Source organism: Lactuca saligna, chromosome 8 (assembly GCF_052625555.1).
Source record: "Lactuca saligna cultivar CGN05327 chromosome 8, ASM5262555v1, whole genome shotgun sequence".
NCBI lineage: Eukaryota > Viridiplantae > Streptophyta > Magnoliopsida > Asterales > Asteraceae > Lactuca > Lactuca saligna.
The window spans coordinates 283,044,909-283,050,908 of NC_136424.1; positions in this window are offsets into that span (position 1 = coordinate 283,044,909).

A 6,000-nucleotide genomic window follows, 5' to 3' on the forward strand; every position below is an offset into this window, starting at 1 on the left:
TCATATATTCTTGAAACCGAGATGTGTGAGTTGTATCTTGCGAATCGGTTGCACATTGATAATATGTAAACGCACCAGTAACTTGGTGTTATAAAACATATTGTTGTGTGTAATTCGGTGAGTGAGTGCAAGCGAGCATTGTATCAAAGTTTATTCGTTCCTCTTATCCAAAGTAGGATAAAAGCGATATCTTTGGGCCCCTCGATGGTTTAGTGATGACATACGTAAATGCTCGGCTGGGCTAGGGCTAATTTGATTTGTTCAATTAGTTTGTCGTCATAAATCGGAAATCGAGATATAGTACAAAGAGAATGATTTGAAATCATATCTCATACGATATCTAGAATGGAGGAATATATGATCCCTTATCTAAGGACACGCGTATCTGATATGATCAGAGTTGACAGCGGCTTTGGAAAGCTACGATTGCAGATCAGGATCTGAAGTCATACGCAGAATAGTTGTTAGACTTATCCAAGTGGGAGACTGTTGGATTAGTGTCTAAGTCCATAACTATTTTGGTATGTACTTGACCCGATGGTGCATGGTCCTTTTGGGTTGCCTTCACCAAAGCAACTTGATTGGAGAAATGAATAAAGAGAGAAAGGATAATATGATTTATTAATATGTTATAAGAATAATATATTAAAGGAGAAATCATATTTGTTTAATTAATATTGGTCAATAATTAATTAAGAATTAGTTTTGTGATCAAATGTAATTAATTAAACTAGAGGGGCTGATTTGTAATTATGTGATAGTTACAAAATAAGGTAAGGATTATCTTATATATATGGTGAACGAATTTGAGGTGTAAATCCCTTAGAATTCGAGTATGATAAGGATTCAAGGATTATCTTATTGGTTGCTTAATGGATAATCAACTAGATAAGGATAATGACTGAAACCCTATCTCTACACCTATATAAACACCCCTAGGGACATGAATTCGTGTATCCCTTCCCAAGAGGTCCTAGATACGAATTCTAACCTCTCACCTCTCTCTATATACCTTCTCCACTTGCTTATGGTGTTTGTGAGCCATTAGAGGAGTGACACTTGTGACTCTAAGCCTTCCAAAGTCAATACAAGGAGATTTGGGATTGTTATTGCTACATAACAATCAAGGTAACACTATAAACTTATTCTCATGTTAATATGATTATATGTATGCTAGAATTAGGGTTTATAGTCTTGGATTCAAAGCATGTACAATAGAGAAACCTAGATCCAAGCATTAGGGTTTGTATGAGCACATAGGATGTCTTATGACCAAAACCCATCAGTTATGACTATTTGAAACTGGAATAGATTTAGGTGAAAACCCATCTCCATGGAGTGGAGAACTGTTTTTCCACAGCATGGTAATCTCCACAGAGTGAAGAAGTGTATTCCATGGCATGGTAATCACCATGAAGCAGATAACTGTCTTCCATGGAGTGGAAGCTGGGCAGGCCCAAGCCCGTGAATTTTTAGGGTTTTCAACGTATTTAAAGGTAATGATTCATGTTTTAGGACACTTTCTCAGCCTCTATAACATCTAGAACTCCTTGAGAGCAACCCTCATACTTCATGATTTGAGCTCCTCCTTTCTCCTTGAGCCACTTTTGGGTGATTTTGATGATGATTTGATGAAGCTTAAATAGCAAGATAGTTCTTTTGATTGCAAGGAAGTTTGTTTCAAGTTTGGATCTATCAAAGTCACTCTATTTTTGGACTATTGTGAGTATAAAGTTCATACCTTGCTCTTTAGTTCTTTAAATCTTTTCATTGGTGGTTTTTTTTGGCACTTTTGGTCCATTTTATGGGTGATTTTGGATTTGAGTGAGCTCAAACATATTTTGATAAGTTTCGAATGCTTCTTAGACCTCATGGACTAGGAAAGTTATAATCTTTTGCCTTCCCTTTAAGCCATGCAAGTTATCTTGGTCATTTAGGTCATTTTGGTGTAATAAAGTTTAGATCTTGAATGTCTGTGGCTTTATTATGGATAAAGTTGGAAACTTTATCCATCCAAACATCATGTTGATTCAGATCTAAAGGTTGGAGACTTGGACTTATGGATTCAGTTGAGAAAGATGCATTCTTGGTCCCTTTGAGACTTAAAGTTTAGATTTGGGTTGTTTGGGCCATCCTAATGGATAAAGTTGGAAACTTTATTTATTATGACGCTATTATTTAGAATGAATAATCTTAAATAAGTTATATTATATGTTACAACGGTTCCGTACATATAAAGAACGCTGAAATTCGAGTTATAACGAAGAAGTTATGACCCGTTGAAGTTTTATGGCTAAACCGGCACGACACCACGTAACTTAAAAAGTGAATTTTTGATAAATTACTTTTTAGACTTATGGATCTAAACAAAAGTCGTAGTATAGGTTAAATAAAGAATGTACATAAAAAGAACGTCCAAATCTGACTTCGTATGAGGAAGTTATGATTTTTTTGAAGATTTAGCATAACAGTGCACAACCGAAAATCGAATTTTAAATCGATCTATTTTTAGCCAACACAACCTAAGTGAGAATTAAAGATATCGATAATAGGAGTTCAACAATAAAAGACAGTCGAAAACGGAGTTCGTATGTAAAAGTTATGAAATTTACACGGTCGTTAACATTGTAATCTTCTTATACTGTTAAATTTAAAATGAGCCGAGAATTAGCCGATAGAGTCTAAATGAAAGTTGTATAATATGTCTCCACCTAAGCGTGGATATAAAGAACGTAGAAAACGGAGCTCGTATGCGAAAGTTACAAAATTTAGAAGTCAGAAGGGTGCTGTTGCGAAGGGGGTGACGTGGCCAAATCCTGACCCTTGCTTTCTCCCCATGCTTTGCCACCAGATGGTGACACTTGGCACTCAAATCGATGAGTTGGAGGCTTAGAAATCACCGAGTTGAGCCATTTTCAGCCTATAAATACCATGCGAGGCTCACTCATTTTCTTTACACCTTAACCATTCTCTCTCTGTCTCTAACTTCTCTCTAAACCTCTCCTAAAGCCCTATTAACTTCTAATTGCTAGAAGAAAGCCCCTATAACATCCACATTTGCAGGTATGCTATTTTAATTATTTAATTTTTGGAGTCATTGGAAGGACTCGACGAGTTGGTGCATCAACTCGTCGAGTAGGGTCGTGACTTTTGACGCGTTTTCGCGACTGCACTGCCGAGTCAGGTATCTGACTCGACGAGTCGGTGCTGACGAGGAAAACCCTAATTTCTCGGGTTGAGGACCTATTTAAAGGTCCTTATGGCCTTCATTTGCCGCCACTTACTCCCCTGAGAAACCCTAAAGAGCGAAGAAAGCTTAGAGAGCAAGGGAAAGGCTAATTCTTCATCCTTTTGGTGTGATGTTGCAAGAAGGGGTGGGAAAGTCCAAGCTAGATCGGTTGTAGAGCTTGGATCTGTGTTGTTCATGCTGAGATTTGCTTCTGGAGGTACAAATCCTTTCCCATTTCATGTATTTGATAGATTTCTTGAATCTAGGGTTTCTTTGCATCTTTTTGAGTTGGATCCTGAAGCATGTGATGTCCCAAGGTGGTGTAGATGTTAGATCTGGACCATGAGAGGTCCAAAAAGTCCTAACCTTCCAGCTTTATGCTGTTTCATGAGAGTTTTGTGAGTAGGTTACCATTTTAAAGGTTATTTCTCCATTTATGGCCTTGTATGTGTTGCATAAACGTAAAGTTTGAACCTTTACGTGACTTTTGAGTGCTAGAAGGTTAGATCTACTAGTTGGAGAAGTAGATCTGACCTCAGAAGGTCGTTTTAGTGTTGCCATGGAAGGAACTCACCGAGTCCATAAGGGGACTCGACGAGTCGAGTCAGGTTGCCACAACGATTCATGACCAGTGGTAACCCGTCGAGTGGAAGGTTCACTCGACGAGTCGAGTGAGGTTTAGAAAGACCCAGAGGACACGCTTGGACTCGCCGAGTCACCTATGTGCACTCGACGAGTCTGGTCAAAGTTGACCGTGGACTTTTAGGGTCTAGTCAATGTTTGGACTTTTGAGCCATTGGAGGGGTAAAAATGGTCTTTTACCCTCTTGAGGGAACTTAGAGAGGTAATAGCCTAGCCTTTGAGAGTCATATTGATTAGAGTAATTATTTTATGTGATTAGGCTGAGGCTAGATCAGTATTTCCGTGTTCGAGATTTACCGAGTTACCCGAGGTGAGTCTTCTCACTATACTTTACCTAGAGTGGTAATTAGAGTTATGTGATAGAGTATGTTGTATGCTGTTATATGATGTGATATATATGTTATTCTGTGCTATGTATGATTAAGAGTTTACAGAGTAGGACCGAAATGTCTACAGAGTTAGGACCAGAAGGTCCACAGAGTTATGGGACTGGAGGGTCCCAATGAGACAATGTGACCAGAGGGTCATACAAAGTCATAGCCTCGAGTAGCTAGTATGTGTTGTATGTGGTATTTTGGGGAACTCACTAAGCATTTATGCTTACAGTGTTATGTGTTATGTGTTTCAGGTACTAGTGACGATCGCGGGAAGGCACCGACATGATCTGTACACACAGACCGATGATTTTATTTGTGATCTTGGGATATGTTTTATTTGATGACAATTGTTGAACATGAGATCTGAGAATGTTTAAATGATAGTTATGTTGTTTGAAAAATGAAAAATTGTTTTGAAAATTTACGTCGTTTCAAGTTGGTATTAGAGCCTTGGTTTGAGGGATTCGGATGCACCTTCGGGTATATCTGAACTCAAACTAAGGATTTGAAGAATTTCTCACAATAAAACAATTTTTCTAAAAAGAGTAAAAGGTTTTGAAACGAACAGAGCAGAGCAATGTGTACGGTCAGCCAGCACCCGAATGGTGATTTCCCAAAATACCCTTACATTATGTCTTATGAGTAGGCTAGGTACTCATATTAGGACTAGAGTGGCCTGATTTGTGATGCCTAAGCTTAAGAGATTACTACTGCAGTGAGATGCCTGAGAGTGAGTAGGTAGCAGCGAGGAGCTTATGAGAGGTCTGCTGGAGAGTAGCCAATGTATAGCGAGATTAGAGTACTTGTGATCTGGGATCCTAGGAGGAGTTTGGGTAAATGCTGTTGCGGTGTGGACGGTAGTATTGGGACCGTACTACGGAAGACACTGGATCAGTGTGCAGCCCAAGTAAGAATCCTTAGGGTACTAAAGAGCAACCAGGGTTGAGTTATCGAGTGTGAGTATACTCGAGCGGGTCTATGATATTTTATGTTGTATTTCAGAGAGACATCATGGTTGGGACACGCCATACACCTGAGAGCAGTGGTGTTAGTGATGAAGAGATCTGTAGGTTGATTCATGAAGAGGTGGTTGTGGCCATCCGGGCTGAGATACTGGAGATGTTTGGGTCTATCAAGACCACGCTGATTGAGACTTTTGATGAGCAGTATGCCGCTCTTACTGATGATGTTGTTGCTGCAGCCACCGCATCCGTTGCTGCTGCCAGGCTGCAAGGGGTGACTCGTTACTGTTCCGAGAGTTCAGCAACACGAAGCCACCAGAGTTTGACGGGACTCAGGATCCAATAGTTGCAATGAGATGGATCTCTGACATTGAGGGGTGCTTCTACACATGTTCATGTCCGGAGCATCTGAGAATACGGTTCGCGCTGAACCAGCTTTGTTTGGGAGCGAAGGACTGGTGGAAGTTCAAGACAACGCACTTCACTTCTGCAGAGCTTGTTGCGGTGACCTGGGAGAGGTTCACCGCTATGTTTCGAGATGAGTACGTTCCCCCGGTGGAAAGGGAACGGTTGGCCCAAGAGTTCTTGACCCTCAAGCAAGGTACTGAGTCTGTTACTACGATTACTAGTACGTTTCACGAGAGGGTGATGTTTTGCCCTGAGCATGTGTCTACGGAGCAGGCACGCATGAGTCGATATCTGAGTATTCTAAGGAGAGACATTTGCTAGTTCGTGGCGAACTCGACGTACCAGATATTTGCTGAGCTTCAGGAAAATTCTCGGAAGAGGG